This window comes from Lethenteron reissneri, chromosome 63 (assembly GCF_015708825.2).
Source record: "Lethenteron reissneri isolate LAM-NWPU_2019-01 chromosome 63, ASM1570882v1, whole genome shotgun sequence".
Taxonomy (NCBI): Eukaryota; Metazoa; Chordata; class Hyperoartia; order Petromyzontiformes; family Petromyzontidae; genus Lethenteron; species Lethenteron reissneri.
The window spans coordinates 1,130,148-1,147,615 of NC_083841.1; the positions used below are offsets into that span (position 1 = coordinate 1,130,148).

The following is a 17,468-nucleotide window of genomic DNA, read 5'->3' on the forward strand; positions in this document are numbered from 1 at the left end:
AATCCCCGGGCCACGGACCGCTACCGGCCCGTGGCCTGTTGGGAACCGGGCCGCACAGCTGCAGGAGGGGAGAGCGGTGAGTCCGTGCGTGTACACACTCTACACACCGCATAGTGGTGAGGTGAGTCCGTGTGTGTACACACTCTACACACCGCATAGTGGTGAGAGCGTGAGTCCGTGTGTGTACACACTCTACACACCGCATAGTGGTGAGCGGTGAGTCCGTGTGTGTACACACTCTACACACCGCATAGTGGTGAGCGGTGAGTCCGTGTGTGTACACACTCTACACACCGCATAGTGGTGAGAGCGGTGAGTCCGTGTGTACACACTCTACACACCGCATAGTGGTGAGAGCGGTGAGTCCCGTGTACACACTCTACACACCGCATAGTGGTGAGCGGTGAGTCCCTGTGTGTACACACTCTACACACCGCATAGTGGTGAGCGGTGAGTCCTGTGTGTACACACTCTACACACCGCATAGTGGTGAGAGCGGTGAGTCCCTGTGTACACACTCTACACACCGCATAGTGGTGAGCGGTGAGTCCGTGTGTGTACACACTCTACACACCGCATAGTGGTGAGAGCGGTGAGTCCGCGTGTACACACTCTACACACCGCATAGTGGTGAGAGCGGTGAGTCCGCGCGTGTACACACTCTACACACCGCATAGTGGTGAGAGCGGTGAGTCCGTGCGTGTACACACTCTACACACCGCATAGTGGTGAGAGCGGTGAGTCCCTGCGTGTACACACTCTACACACCGCATAGTGGTGAGAGCGGTGAGTCCGCGCGTGTACACACTCTACACACCGCATAGTGGTGAGAGCGGTGAGTCCCTGCGTGTACACACTCTACACACCGCATAGTGGTGAGAGCGGTGAGTCCCTGCGTGTACACACTCTACACACCGCATAGTGGTGAGCGGTGAGTCCCTGCGTGTACACACTCTACACACCGCATAGTGGTGAGAGCGGTGAGTCCCTGCGTGTACACACTCTACACACCGCATAGTGGTGAGAGCGGTGAGTCCCTGCGTGTACACACTCTACACACCGCATAGTGGTGAGCGGTGAGTCCGTGCGTGTACACACTCTACACACCGCATAGTGGTGAGAGCGGTGAGTCCGTGCGTGTACACACTCTACACACCGCATAGTGGTGAGAGCGGTGAGTCCGCGCGTGTACACACTCTACACACCGCATAGTGGTGAGAGCGGTGAGTCCGTGCGTGTACACACTCTACACCCGCATAGTGGTGAGAGCGGTGAGTCCGTGCGTGTACACACTCTACACACCGCATAGTGGTGAGCGGTGAGTCCGTGTGTGTACACACTCTACACACCGCATAGTGGTGAGAGCGGTGAGTCCCTGTGTGTACACACTCTACACACCGCATAGTGGTGAGAGCGGTGAGTCCGTGCGTGTACACACTCTACACACCGCATAGTGGTGAGAGCGGTGAGTCCGTGCGTGTACACACTCTACACACCGCATAGTGGTGAGCGGTGAGTCCGTGTGTGTACACACTCTACACACCGCATAGTGGTGAGAGCGGTGAGTCCGTGCGTGTACACACTCTACACACCGCATAGTGGTGAGAGCGGTGAGTCCGCGTGTACACACTCTACACACCGCATAGTGGTGAGCGGTGAGTCCCTGTGTGTACACACTCTACACACCGCATAGTGGTGAGAGCGGTGAGTCCGCGCGTGTACACACTCTACACACCGCATAGTGGTGAGCGGTGAGTCCGTGTGTGTACACACTCTACACACCGCATAGTGGTGGAGCGGTGAGTCCCTGTGTGTACACACTCTACACACCGCATAGTGGTGAGAGCGGTGAGTCCGTGCGTGGAACCCGCCCATCATTGTTTTATTATTCACCACTTCCATCCGCGCCTCTTTCCCGCACTCCACACTTGTCTCAGTCACAGTGTTGGTGAGCCCACAAGCTCTAACCCTAGTAGCCACAATGAGTAAAAACAAACGTCGCTGGAGAGCTTCCAATGATGACCCCCCCCCCTCCGTGAAAAAATTGTCTTCCACCAAACCGTTCCCTGGTGCCAAAAAGGTTGGCGACTGCTGATATTCTAGATGATGACGATTTAAAAGTGCACAGCTCCCAGCGGCGTCCTCATATCGGAAGGGAAGAATGTTCCGTGGCTTGGCGGGGGGGGGAGGCCACACTTCATCTAGCAGTGGATAAATCATGGTTGACGAGGCCAAAGCGTGCCGAGCAGTCTGCCCAGCGGACGCAAGGCGGCCTGGACGGGCAGCACAGAGTAAGGGCGGCGCCGGCGGCGGCGGCGTGTTTGTGCACAGCCTCCCGTGAGCGTGTTGTGGTTGTTCCCACAATGACCCACCACTCGCTGTCCCCCCCCGCCTCAATACACTGCGGCGGTTATTTGTGGCGCTCGACTCGGCAAAGTGTGTGGGGTCAAGGTTGCCTCGGGGGGAGCCAAACGGACGCGAGTTGCGGGGGGGGGCGAGGGGAGGCTGGGCGGGCCGAGTGTCTGTCCGCTGCTGGATGAGGGCCTGTCCGCACCGTGCGGGGGCCGTGTGGTCCGTACTTGCGCGGGCTGCACAGCGCAGGGGGGGTCGTTGTCGGCTCGAGGGCGTAGCGGCACGCGGTGCCGGCCCTCCGGCCCTCGCTGCTGCCCAACACGTAGCCCCCCCCCCCCCCGTGGTCATCGCCCTTCCGGGGGCGGCGCAGGCCTGCTTAGCTTCTGAGATGTGGCGCGTTCAGGCACGTTGGGGTGATTTGGTGATGCGTCAGAGAGTGGCGTTACATTTGATCAACCTCGGAGGGTTGATTATGATGTTATTGTATTCATGATGATAATGATTATGAAGGTATTGTAATTATGATGATAATGGTTATGCGATGATGATGATTGGTAATGGATATCATAAGTACTTTCAGAAGAGGAGAGGTAGTCATAGCTTGGGATTGAACCTATGGAGTTGGTAGCTCGGAGAGAACCACTGCCGCCGTGACGACTTGTCCGCACCCAACAAAACCACAGCGGCCAACAGCAACCTGCTCGCTGTCCTGTGAGTGAACAGCGGTAACTTTCACGTTGCCACATTTAAACGTTCTGAGTCGCCCTCTGTCTCCCTGGCAGGGCACAAGGCGGTTGCTGTTGCAATAGAATTCCCTCGCGACGCTTCCAAGTTTGTTTGGTGTTGCCGGCGCGCGAGTCGCTTGCGCAGAGCGCACGTCGGAGTGGCGCTGGCGGCCTGCGTGGAACGTGCCCGTGATCGCCCTGCGCCGAGTTTCGCAACCGGCGGCAAAACATTTCGGCATCGAGCAGTTGGCCAACGTGTTTTTACTCGGCAAGCGAGATCCTGGATCGCACGTCGTTATCACTCGGTCTTCTAGCTCCTCCGGGGACTCACCCCCTGCCTGCCTCTCCCCTCTCTCATCTCACTCTACTCCCCTCCACGCACTCTCCTACCTCTCCCCTCTCATCTCACTCCACGCACTCTTCCCCTCTCATCTCACTCTACTCCCCTCCACGCACTCTCCTACCTCTCCCCTCTCAGCTCACTCTACTCCCCTCCACGCACTCTCCTGCCTCTCCCTCTCATCTCACTACTCTACTCCCCTCACGCACTCTCCTACCTCTCCTACCTCTCATCTCACTCCACTCCCCTCCACGCACTCTCCTGCCTCTCCCTCTCATCTCACTCTACTCCCCTCCACGCACTCTCCTGCCTCTCCCCTCTCTCATCTCACTCCACTCCCCTCCGCACTCTCCTGCCTCTCCCCTCTCTCATCTCACTCCACTCCCCTCCACGCACTCTCCTACCTCTCCCCTCTCATCTCACTCCACTCCCCTCCACGCACTCTCCTGCCTCTCCCCTCTCTCATCTCACTCCACTCCCCTCCACGCACTCTCCTGCCTCTCCCCTCTCTCATCTCACTCTACTCCCCTCCACGCACTCTCCTGCCTCTCCCCTCCATCTCACTCCACTCCCCTCCACGCACTCTCCTGCCTCTCCCCTCTCTCATCTCACTCAACTCCCTTCCACGCACTCTCCTGCCTCTCCCCTCTCTCATCTCACTCCACTCCCCCCACGCACTCTCCTACCTCTCTCATCTCACTCTACTCCCCTCCACGCACTTTCCTACCTCTCTCATCTCACTCTACTCCCCTCCACGCACTCTCCTACCTCTCCCTCTCATCTCACTCTACTCCCCTCCACGCACTTTCCTACCTCTCCCCTCTCATCTCACTCTACTCCCCCCACGCACTCTCCTGCCTCTCCCCTCTCATCTCACTCTACTCCCCTCCACGCACTCTCCTACCTCTCCCCTCATCTCACTCCACTCCCCTCCACACACTCTCCTACCTCTCCCCTCTCATCTCACTCCACTCCCCTCCACGCACTCTCCTACCTCTCCCCTCTCATCTCACTCTACTCCCCTCCACGCACTTTCCTACCTCTCTCATCTCACTCCACTCCCCTCCACGCACTCTCCTACCTCTCTCTCATCTCACCTACTCCCCTCCACGCACTCTCCTGCCTCTCCCCTCTCATCTCACTCTACTCCCCTCCACGCACTCTCCTACCTCTCCCCTCTTCTCACTCCACTCCCCTCCACACACTCTCCTACCTCTCCCCTCTCATCTCACTCCACTCCCCTTCACGCACTCTCCTACCTCTCCCCTCTCATCTCACTCCACTCCCCCACACACTCTCCTACCTCTCCCCTCTCATCTCACTCCACTCCCCTCCACGCACTCTCCTACCTCTCCCCTCTCATCTCACTCTACTCCCCTCCACGCACTTTCCTACCTCTCTCATCTCACTCCACTCCCCTCCACGCACTCTCCTACCTCTCTCCTCTCATCTCACTCTACTCCCCCCCGCACTCTCCTGCCTCTCCCCTCATCTCACTCTACTCCCTCCACGCACTCTCTTACCTCTCCCTCTCATCTCACTCCACTCCCCTCCACACCTCTCCTACCTCTCCCCTCTCATCTCACTCCACTCCTCTTCACGCACTTTCCTACTTCTCCCCTCTCATCTCACTCTACTCCCCTCACTTTCTCTCTGCTCCCATCAAAGCAAAGATTTCCATCGAATCTCTCGGTCATCTTTCACCCACCAAGAGGTCGCTTTTTCTTCTCTGCTGCCCCCCAAAGTCTGGAAATCCCTTCACCCCCCCCAGCCACCCATGCTGTCCACTCCGTGCCCCCTGTTCAAGTCCGAGACTCAACTCCTTCCCTTGCCCTCTGCCCGTGGCCGAGACTCCGCCTCTCATGGCCACACCGCGTGTGCGGCCGGCTGGCCGGGCCGCTTGGTGTGTCTCGCGCGTGTACGTCTGTACGTGGGGCTTGTTTCGCGCCGTGCGTAGCCAGCTGTAGCTGAATGGGAGGTGTGACGTGATGACCGCGTGTGTCCTGCAGAGCCCTCTCCACGCCGCTCGTGGACAGCAAACCCAGAGCGCCCGAGTTGGACTCCAGCACAAAGACAGGAGGTGTCCCGCACGCTCTCTCCACTGTCACCACGCACACACGCTGATGATGATGATGCTGTTTATAATGCAGCTGCTGATACAGATGCTTCTACTGCTGCTGCTGCTTACTGATACTGCTGTTTCTAATGCTGCTGCAGATGCACCCCCACTGTCACCACGCACGCTGATGATGCTGTTTATAATGCAGCTGCTGATACAGCTGCTTCTACTACTGCTGCTGCTGCTGCTTACTGATACTGCTGTTTCTAATGCTACTGCAGATGCACTCCCACTGTCACCACGCACGCTGATGATGCTGTTTATAATACTGCTGCTGATGCAGCTGCTTCTACTACTACTGCTGCTTACTGATACTGCTGTTTATAATGCTGCTGATACAGCTGCTTCTACTACTGCTGCTTACTGATACTGCTGTTTCTAATGCTGCTGCAGATGCACTCCCATTGTCACCACGCACGCTGATGATGATGCTGTTTATAATGCTGCTGCTGATACAGCTGCTTCTACTACTACTGCTGCTGCTTACTGATACTGCTTTTTCTAATGCTACTGCAGATGCACTCCCATTGTCACTCTATATACATTCTGCTGATGATGCAGTTTCTACTGCTGCTGATACTACCATTTGCAATGGCTGCTGCTGATGCAGATTCTACAGCACTCCCATTGTCGTTGTCACGCACGCTGATGAGATGATGATTCGACTTATTCTTTGGTCGTTTCGGTAAAGTCACGATAAGAAAAAAATAATAAATTAATAATAACATACGCGTTTCGATTGCAACACATAGCAACATCATCAGGTATAAGGAAATAGCGACATAAAATCAACCAGAAAAAAATTATAGACAGACATATAACAGACAGATATCACCAAGATACACACAGCGGGGCAACACAGGTACCTGTGTTGCCCCTGTGTGTATCTTGTGATATAATTTTTTCTGGTTAGATTTTATGTCGCTATTTCATTATACCTGATGATGATTGCTTGTGTTGCAATCGAAACGTCGTATGTTATTATTTAATTTATTATTTTTTCTTTATACGTGACTTTACCGAAAGAACCAAAGAATAATTCCTGCAGTCACGAAAGCTCCAAAGTTAAGGATGATTCGACTGCTGATGCAGATGCCACTACTACGACTGTTGCTACTCTTGCAACTGATGTTACTCTTTTTGCCGATGCTACTGCTGTTCTCTGCTGATGCTACTGTTTCCACTTTTCCTGATAATGCTGCTGCTGATGCTGCTTCTCCTGCTGTTCTTACTGCTGTTGCCGATGCTAATACTACTGCTGCCGATGATGATAGTCATAATGTTGATGCCTCTGATGCACAAGATGCCTCTGCTGCTGATGATGGCTTGGATGCTGCTGCTGATGCCCCTGCTAATGCTGCTGATTTTGATGCTGTTGATTATAATGCTGCTTCTTCTGCTGCTGATAACGATGATACTCCCGATGCTTCTGCCTTTGCGGTCCTTGCCGAGATTATCGTCGCCACGCTTCGTGCCAGGGGGGGGGCAGGGGAGACGTGAATACGAGTTGGAGGCTCGCCCCCCCCCCCCCCCGGGCCCGGCGCTGCTTAACCCCCCCCCCCCCCCCGCGTCTGTGTGCCGACGGTGCCGTTCGGCGTTCCCAGCGCCGCTCGAGAACGGAGAGCCCGAGTCTGCCGAGAGTTGGGAGGAGCGCGGCGAGCCGGAACAACCGGACGGGGGCGGCGGAGGCGGAGGGGGGGGCGGCCCCCCCTCGGACGAGCCCCCCCCTCCTCCTCCCCCCCAGGACGTGGGGGGGGGCGGCGGCGAGGACGCGGGGGGGGCGGCCCCCCCTCCGGGCGAGAGCGGGGGCCCGGGCGGGGCGGAGGAGGCCCCCGAGGAGGAGGAGGGGACGGGGAGGGGGTCCCCGTCCCGGCGCCGGTGCCCAAGCCCTCGGAGGGGCCGCGCAAAGACCACGTCAACGTGGTGTTCATCGGCCACGTGGGTGAGAGGCGCGCACGGCCCCACCTACCCCCCCCCCTCACACGAAGAACGGCCCAGAGCCCCCTAGCGTGTTGATGGTATCATGCTACGCTACTGATCTCCACCCAGCCAAACGCAGATGCACAGAGACACAAACACACACGCATGCATACATACAAAGACAAAGATCCCCCATATTGCCTTAACAGACTGTTGGGGCGAGTGCCGTTAGCGAGCACCTGTGAAGGCCGGAGAACGATACACGAGGGGGTGGGTGGTCAACACCACGTATACACACATACACACACATACAGACACATACACACACGCATACAGACACACACACACTACACACACATACAGACGCATACACACGCATACACACAGACATACAGACACGCGCGTATCAGTAATGAGGGGAAGCACGCCGCCGGGTCGCATGGGATGCGCTGTCACAGCTGCAGCGGCACCGCGCGTAGCGCCTCACCGTGTCGTGTCGCCCCCCCCCCCTTCCGCAGATGCTGGCAAGTCAACAATCGGAGGGCAGATCATGTGAGTGACATTTTTTTACTTTGGTTTTTGTTTGTTGGTGTTCAAGCAGGTTAGAGGCCTCTGAGCTGTGCAGCTCCTTTTCAGAAGCAACCGGCGATCACACGTGGCTAGGGTCGTTCTGAACATGGAGGGGAAAACCCGGAGAAAAATCCACACAACCACAGGGAAAGAGAGAGACACGCAAACTCCAGATATACAGAAGCAGGCGTCGGGGTCGGGATGGAACCCACGACCTCCTGCAGACCAGGCGAGGTAGTTACATCTCCTCGCCACCACGGCTTGTCCACTCGCTCGTTAACAGCAGCGATATCGTGACACTGAGGGATGGCCGTTGGCGTCCAGCAGTGGATAGACCACGCTTCACGTGGCTCGTGTTGTAGGCTCCGTACGTAGCCAGCCGCACTCATCGGAGGTGGTGGGGGAAGGACAACAAACTAAACACATGAAGCAGTTCTCGACAAACGAGTTTATCAATTTAGACCAGGGGTGGGGAACGTCCGGTATGAGGCTCGCGAAATCATTTGAGTCTGGCCCTGCCAAGGCAACCGCAGGCGGGACTCGAAATTCAATAAATCTCGGAGCAAACCTGGAAAAGCAGTCGCGAGTAGCAGCAACATCATCAATAGCAGCTAACATCACACGCCTCGCCAAAGAGAAGCAGTTCCAGCCATCGCATTAGGGGCGAGTTTATTAAATGTTTGACCAAATATAACAGGCAAATTTATAAGTTGATAATTTTGTATGGCCCGCGAATGATGTTATAAATATCCAAATGGCCCTTGGCAGAAAAAAGGTTCCCCGCACCTGATTTAGACGAGGATGACGACGATTTAAAAGCGCACAGCGCCAGTGGCTTACTCATATCGGAAGGGAAGAGCGTTCCAGACGGCCACAGAAGCGCTTCTGAGAGCGCCGCGCGACGATGATGCGGTGACCGCCGTCTTTGCTCGACGGTTAGTTAAATGCCGCTGCTGCTGCTGCTGCTGCGAGGATGATCGGAGTTCGCGTGGCGACGGTTTATGCTCCTTAACAAGATCAGCAGCAAGGCATTGTGGTTCATTTGCCTCAAGCACTTTGTGTGTAATGAGTGCGACCTCGTAATGTATTCGTTGGGTAACTGGAGAAGCCAATGCAGGTTTCCCGCTTGCCAGAGGGCAGGACGTGGATGCCGATGGCGGTGTTGACGGTGGCCCGTGCCGCCCGCTCCGTGCAGGTACCTGACGGCATGGTAGACAAGAGGACGCTGGAGAAGTACGAGCGAGAAGCGAAAGAGAAGAGCAGAGAGAGCTGGTGAGCTCTCACTCCGCTGCACAGCAACAGCAGCAGCATCGAACACGCGCACACAAAGATACGCACGCCCACAGACACGCACGCAACACACACAGCAGACCGATAGACACAACAGACAACACAGACACGCACACAGACACGCACACAGACACACACAGCAGACACAGATAGACACAACAGACAACACAGACACGCACACAGACACGCACACAGACACACACAGCAGACACAGATAGACACAACAGACAACACAGACACGCCACTGAATTGCACGGTTGGTTACGTATGATGCGAAAGAGGTTCAACATACATAAACGTTGACTTAAAGCTTTCGTGACTTTAGGAATTCATATTATTTGGGTCTTTTGGTAAAGACCCTTAGATTGATTCGCCTGTAAATGAGTAGCTGGTGCCGTGCACAAACAAAGGCGGCCGGGCGCGGTTTCTGGCCACACCGCTCCCTCGTGCGTCATGGGGGGGGGGGGGGGGGGGGGGAGTCAGTCGACAGCGCTGTCTCGGCTACACGGGGAAGGAATCTATTAACTTTTTTCCACTGCACAACCGAGCCGTGCCGTGCCATGCCGTGCCGTGCCGAGCCCAGGAGGCACCGGGGCTGGTTGTTTTTGTCCACCGCAGTAGCCTAGCCGTGCCCGCTGCCGTCGCGCGAGTCGTTAGCCGGGCGGCCTTCTGCGGCCACCGCATCGCGGTTTGGCTCCGGCCTCGGCTCTCCCAACCAGCAGTGGGGAGAAGAAAATCTCGACGAGTACCGCGAGGTGGCCTCGGCGCCGGTTCGGCTCGGACGTGCCGGTGTGAAATAAAAAGTGTACTGCCGACGCGCGTGCCAGGTACCTGTCGTGGGCCCTGGACACGAACGTGGAGGAGCGCGAGAAGGGCAAGACGGTGGAGGTGGGGCGCGCCTACTTCGAGACGTCAAACAAACATTTCACCATCCTGGACGCGCCCGGCCACAAGAGCTTCGTGCCCAACATGATCGGCGGAGCGTCGCAGGCCGACCTCGCCGTGCTGGTACGTGAGTGAGAGAGAGGGCGGCGGCGGCCCTCGGGATTCGGTTGACGTCCCTCGCTGGCCGTGTCCGCGGTTGGCCAGCGCGGGGCACCAGATGTGGATAAGAGAACTTAGACAGGTTGAGGGATATCACCGGACCTGAACCAGGCCCGAACCGGGAATTCGGCGCAATCGATTCGCGAAAAATTACGGGGAAAATCGCCGATGGTCTGTGGTGACGAGCTCCCAACTCCCCCAACTCACCCCATTCCCCCGACTCCCCCGCCCGCCTGTTGCCACTGTGCGCGTGACCCCCCCCACCCCCAGGTGATCTCGGCGCGGAAGGGCGAGTTTGAGACGGGCTTCGAGCGGGGCGGGCAGACGCGCGAGCACGCCATGCTCGCCAAGACGGCGGGCGTCAAGCACCTCGTGGTGCTCATCAACAAGATGGACGACCCCACGGTGCACTGGAGCCAGGAGAGGTGAGGCCCTCCTTGGGATGGGAGTGGCGGGGGCCTTGAGGCTGCAGGAGACCGTGTCTCCGAGTATTGAGACTCGACAGGGGTGTGTGGTGTGTGTGTGTGTGATGTGGTGTGTGGGTGATGAGTGTGTGTGTGATGAGTGTGTGTGTGAGGTGGAGTGTGTGGTGTGTGTGATGTGGGTGTGTGTGAGATGTGTGTTTGTGTGTATGGTGTTGTGTGTATGATGTGGTGTGTGTGTGTGAGATGTGTGTTTGTGTGTATGATGAGTGTGTGTGGTGTGTGTGTGTGTATGATGTCGTGTGTGTGTGTGTGAGATGTGTGTGTGTAATGTAATATGTATAATGTGCGTGTATTGTGTGTGTGTATAATGTGCGTGTATTGTGTGTGTGTATAATGTGTGTGTATAATGTAATGTGTGTATGATGTGTGTGTGTGTATAATGTAACGTGTGTATGATGAGTGTTTGTCATTTAATGTAACGTGTATAATGTGCGTCTATTGTGTGTATGTGTATAATGTAATGTGTGTATGATGTAATGTGTGTATAAAATGTGTGTATATAATGTAATGTGTGTGTATTATGTCACTACGTGTGTATGATGTGTGTGTGTGTATGATGTGTGTGTGTATAATGTGTGTGTGTGTGTATGATGTGTGTGTGTGTGTGTGTCGAGTGTCCAGGTATGAGGAGTGCAAGGAGAAGCTGGTTCCCTTCCTGCGCAAGGTCGGCTTCAACCCCAAGAAGGACATTCACTTCATGCCGTGCTCGGGCCTCACGGGGGCCAACCTTCGCGAGGCCTGCACCTCCGTGTGCCCCTGGTACAGGTGAGGTCCTCACCACTCACTCACCCACTCACCCAGTCATCACCCAGTCACTCACCCAGTCACTCACCCAGTCACCCAGTCACTCACCCAGTCACTCACCCAGTCACTCACCCAGTCACTCACCCATTCACTCACCCAGTCACTCATCCAGTCACTCACCCAGTCACTCACCCAGTCACTCACCCATTCACTCACCCAGTCACTCACCCAGTCACTCACCCAGTCACTCACCCAGTCACTCACCCAGTCACTCACCCAGTCACTCACCCAGTCACTCACCCAGTCACTCACCCAGTCACTCACGCAGTCACTCACCCAGTCACTCACTCACCCACTCACGCAGTCACTCACCCATTCACCCAGTCACTCACCCATTCACCCAGTCACTCACCCAGTCACTCACCCAGTCACCCAGTCACTCACCCACTCACTCACCCAGTCACTCACCCAGTCACTCACTCACCCACTCACGCAGTCACTCACCCACTCACCCAGTCACTCACCCACTCACGCAGTCACTCACCCAGTCACTCACCCAGTCACTCACCCAGTCACTCACCCAGTCACTCACCCACTCACCCAGTCACTCACCCAGTCACTCACTCACTCATTCAGTGATTGGCTCATACATTCACCTGTTCACTCACGCATGCACTTGGTCAGATCCTCGGCACTCACTCGCTCATTCAACGATTTGCTTACTCGGTTTACTCATCAATTCATTATTCGCTCGCTTTGCTCATTCACTCGTGCATCCATTCACTAACTCACATGTGGGGGCAGTCAAACCACCTCCATTCACTTCATTCATTTGCCTCCTCGTCAATTCATTTACTCATTCACTTCATCAGGGACACACTCCAACCTCCACATCATTCATTCATTCACGCATGCACTCGTTAGCATGTGTCTGTGGTTATGGGGAGCGGTGGCACAGCGGTTAGCGCGCTGCGCTACGAACCCGGCGACCCGAGTTCGATTCCCGCCCGTGGCCACCACCGGTGACGATCGTCTGAACCGGTCCTGGGTCTGTATGGATGTTGAACTTCTTTCGCACCGTACGTAGCCAACCGTGCTTATCGGAGGTGCGGGGGGGGGGGGTGAGGGTGAGTGAGTGGGCGGGTCGTGGGCCTCCCCGAGGTCGACTCGGCCTCAAATGAGTAGCCTCGTGCGGTGTGCAGTAGTAAACATCGCCACTGGGAGACAGAGACGGCCGGGCGTGGTGCTGGCCACCCACCCCCCTCGTGTGCCACAGCGCCGGCCTTCGTAGGTGCTACTCGCTTAACAGCCCTTGCCCCATCAGTCTGTTAAGGCTACACAGGGGGTCTTTGTATGTATGTGAGTGTGTGTGTGTGACTAAGTGTGTGAGCGTGTTTCCACACTGCAGCGGGCTGCCCTTCATCCCCTACCTGGAGAGCCTCCCTTGCATGTACCGCTCGTCAGACGACTCATCCGCATCCCCATCGTCGACAAGTACAAGGTAGGTGCCAGCTCACCGCCACCAACACCACCACCGCCGCCACCACCACCAACACCACCACCGCTGCCGTCACGACCGCCACCACCACCGCAGCCGCCACCAGAACCACTGCCGCCACCACCACGACCACTACCACCAAGACCACCACCGCCGCCACCACCGCCGCCACCACCGCCGCCACCACTGCGCGACCACCACCCGCTCTCACTTGGCTCTTCTGCCCACGGAAGTCCAGACACCTCATGACGTCTCTCCCCGCCCCACAGGACATGGGCACAGTGGTGCTGGGGAAGCTGGAGTCGGGCAGCATCGTCAAGGGGCAGCATCTCGTCATGATGCCCAATAAGGTGAGGCTCCAAAGACGAACAAAGACAAAGATCCCCCGCGTAGCCTGTAACAGACTGTTGGGGCAAGTGCTGTTAGCGAGTAGCGCCTATGAAGGCCGGCACGGCGCACAAGAGGGTGGAGTGGCCTGGACCATGCCCGCGCACGCACAAGGGACGCCACTGTGGCTAGGAGATGTTGACTACCTCGCCTGGTATACAGGAGATCGTGGGTTTGATCACGACCCTGACGCCTGCTGCTGCTGTATATTGGAGTCTGCGTCTCTCTCTCATCATCATCACGGTGGCTAGGAGATGTTGACTACCTCGCCTGGTATACAGGAGATCGTGGGTTTGATCACGACCCTGACGCCTGCTGCTGCTGTATATTGGAGTCTGCGTCTCTCTCTCATCATCATCACGGTGGCTAGGAGATGTTGACTACCTCGCCTGGTATACAGGAGATCGTGGGTTTGATCACGACCCTCACGCCTGCTGCTGTATATTTGGAGTTCTCCTTGTGGTGGCGTGGATTTTTCTCCAGGCCCTTCGGTTTCTCCCGCCACATTTAGAGTCGACGTCACGCGTTTAGAGTGTTTGACAAAGATGCGTTGAGCAGCCCACTTCCTTGAGCTATCGCTTGTGGCCACGTCGCCGCTGAAAAAGAGCGACGCAGCCCAGCGGGCCCTTGTGGGGTGAAATAAAAAAAATAGTTTATAGTTTAGTTTTGAAGAGGTACACACACACACATCTGTAAGTATATACACACATGTACACCTTTAACACACACTCATACAAACGCAAACACAGATACACATGTGCAGTGTGTATATAGACACACATGTAAACAAAGATCCACGGTGTAGCCTTAACAGACCGTTGGGGCAAGTGCTGTTAGCAAAGTAGCACCTAGGAAGGCCGGCACTGTGGCACACGAGGGGGTGGGCGGTGACGTTTGTGCACCGCACCAGGTACTCGTTTGAGGCCGAGTCGACCTAGGCGAGGCCCAGGACATTTTCACATTTTCACTCAACTCTCTCGCCATCTACCCCCGCTCCCTGTGACAGCACAACGTGGAGGTGCTGTCACCCACCGCTGTGTCATGATGTCACTCCTCTCTCCCCGTGACAGCACAACGTGGAGGTGCTGTCGCTGCTGTCGGACGAGGTGGAGACGGAGGCGGCGGGGCCCGGCGAGAACCTGAAGCTGCGGCTCAAGGGCATTGAGGAGGAGGAGATCCTGCCGGGCTTCGTGCTGTGCGACGCCGCCAACCTCTGCCACCGGGCTGCACCTTCGACGCGCAGGTGGGGTGCTCCGCCTAGCCTGGCACGAGCGCCGGTGCTCGCTTTGAGGCCGAGTCGACTTAGGGGGAGACCGAAGATCCGGTTCACATAACCGTCGCTCGTGGTGGCCGTGAGCCGAGGACCGGTTCGGTCCCGTGCCGTAGTGATTTGCTGTTTGTGCCGAGTGCCGTACCTCTCGGCGTGGTTGCCGTGTACTGGCTTGCCTCGGCGTGCTGTCCCTATTAAGTGGTCTGTGTGTGTCGGTGTGTCTGTGTGTGTCTTTATCTGTCTGTGTGTGTCTTTATTTGTCTGTGTCTTTGTGTGTCTGTGTATCTGTGTCGGAGCGGGTAGTGGTAGCGGTTAGTGCACTGCCACCATCAGTGACGATTATCTGAACCGGTTCCTGTGCCTCTCCTAGGTTGATCTGAGGCTCAAATGAGTACCCGGTGCGGTTGTGTCAACACTTCAGTGTCGGCCACCCATCCCACGGGTGGCGCTACTCGCGAAGGGCACTTGCCGCAACAGTTCTGTCAAGTCTATACGGGGGATCTTTGTCTTTGTCGTGCTTCTTTGCCCGCAGATCGTGATCATTGAACACAAGTCGATCATCTGCCCCGGCTACAACGCTGTCCTGCACATCCACCACGTGCGTCGAGGAAGTACAGATCAAGGTGCGTGGGCGGGAGAGCGCCTCCACACGGCCGCAGGGCCTAACCACAGCGGCACGGCGCGCGCAACAGGGAGAGGAGACGCAGCAGACGCAGCAGGGAGAGGAGACGCAGCAGGCAGAGCAGACGCAGCAGGGAGAGGAGACGCAGCAGGCAGAGCAGACGCGGCAGGGAGAGGAGACGCAGCAGGCAGAGCAGACGCAGCAGACGCAGCAGGCAGAGCAGACGCGGCAGACGCAGCAGGAGAGACGGGAACAATTGCGACGTGGCGCTCGGTTTCGCTGCGCAACGAGCAGCCGGTCGCGTTCCTCGCGAGCGAGCCGATGGGTGGGGGGGGGGGGACGCAGGTGAGTGGTTCGGTGGTGGTGAGCGGTTGAGCGAGCGGGTGGCGCACAGCGGCTGAGCGAGGCGAGCGCGTGGATGGGAGAGCGGGAGGAGGGTGATTGGCGATTTAATGGTTCGGTGAGGGGAGTGAGCGGTTGAGTAAGCGAAGTCGGTGGTCGAGTGGGCGGTTGTCGCACGAGCGGTTGGGTGAGTGTGGAGCAAGCCTAGTGGGGACGAGTGAGTGAGTGGGACGGGCGAGCGAGCGGACGGCCTCGTGGGACGGTGAGTGGACGAGTGAGTGAGTCTGCGGTGTGAGCGGCGGGCGAGCGAGTGAGCGTGGCAAGCCTCGTGAATGGTGAGCGAGTGAGCGAGCGGTCTCTCGCTCTGCGTGCCGCAGGCGCGCTGTGCCTGGTGGACAAGAAGAGTGGTGAGAAGAGTCAGACGCGGCCGCGGCGTACGTGAAGCAAGACCAGGTGTGCATCGCACGCCTGCGCGCCGTCGGCGCCATCTGCCTCGAGACCTTCAAGGACTTCCCCCAAATGGGGCGCTTCACCCTGCGTGACGAAGGTTTCCACCCCTACCCACCCCACGCACCCCTACCACCCACACGTACCCACCCCTACCACCCACACCTGTACCGCACCCACCCACCCATACCACCCCACCCACACACACCCCTACCACCCCCACCCACGCCTACCACCCACACCCACCATACCACCCCTACCCCCCACACCCCCACGCACCCACACACGCACCACGTACAACCCCCACCCACCCACGCACCCACCCATACGACCCCACCCGCCCATACCACCCCACCCACCCATACCATACCACCCCACCCACGCACCCATACCACCACCCACGCACCCACCCGTACCACCCCCACCCACGCACCCACCCACCCACCCAAGTTGCCCACCTCCACGCTCTGTGTGTGTGTGTGGGGAGCGGTAGTGCAGCGGTTAGCAAGCTGTGCTGCAAACCCGACGACCCTCATTTGATACCCGCTCACGGCCATCACCAGTGACAATTATCTTTACCGGTCCTGGGGCCTCCACTAGGTCGACTCAGCCTCAAATGAGTACCCGGTGCGGTGTGTCAACATCGCCGTGCCGGCCTCCACTAACAGCACTTCCCCCGACAGGATGTTGGAGCTCACGGGGGGATCTTTTACCTCTCTCCCTCCTCCGTATCTCGCGTCTCCACGCGTCATCTCCGTCCGCCCCCCCCCCCCCCTCCGCACAGGTAAAACCATCGCTATCGGCAAGGTGCTGAAGCTGGTGCAGGACAAGGAGTGATGGACGGGCCTGGACGACGCCGACTTGCGCCCACGACGGAAACAAAGCGGCCGTTCAACTCGACGCCGAACCCGCCGCCACGCTGGAGCGGCACGCTGGCGGCACGGCGTGGAGAAACCCGACGCGCTCAAAGCGCACCGCACACACACACACACACGCCAGCTCGCACGCACACACACACCAACACGCACGCACACACACATACGCCAGCTCACTCGCACCAGCTCGCTCGCACACACGCTACACGCACACACCAGCTCGCACGCTACATACCAGCTCCACACTTGCTCGCACGCACATGCCAGCTCGCACGCTCGCTCACACGCACGCACATGCCAGCTCGCACGCACGTACACGCACACACGCCAGCTCGATCGCATGCACACGTCAACCGGCTCGTACACACGCACACGCCAGCTCCGCACACGCGTGCGACACATGAGCTCGCACACACACATGACACAGACAACCTTTTG

The 17,468-nt window shown here is 57.5% G+C and overlaps 1 pseudogene; it reads left to right on the plus strand.

Annotated features, from left to right (window-relative positions):
• Nucleotides 1-2,218: 2,218 nt before the first annotated feature.
• On the plus strand, nt 2,219-17,106 carry LOC133358791 (eukaryotic peptide chain release factor GTP-binding subunit ERF3A-like; annotated as a pseudogene).
• The last annotated feature ends 362 nt before the right edge of the window (nt 17,107-17,468 follow it).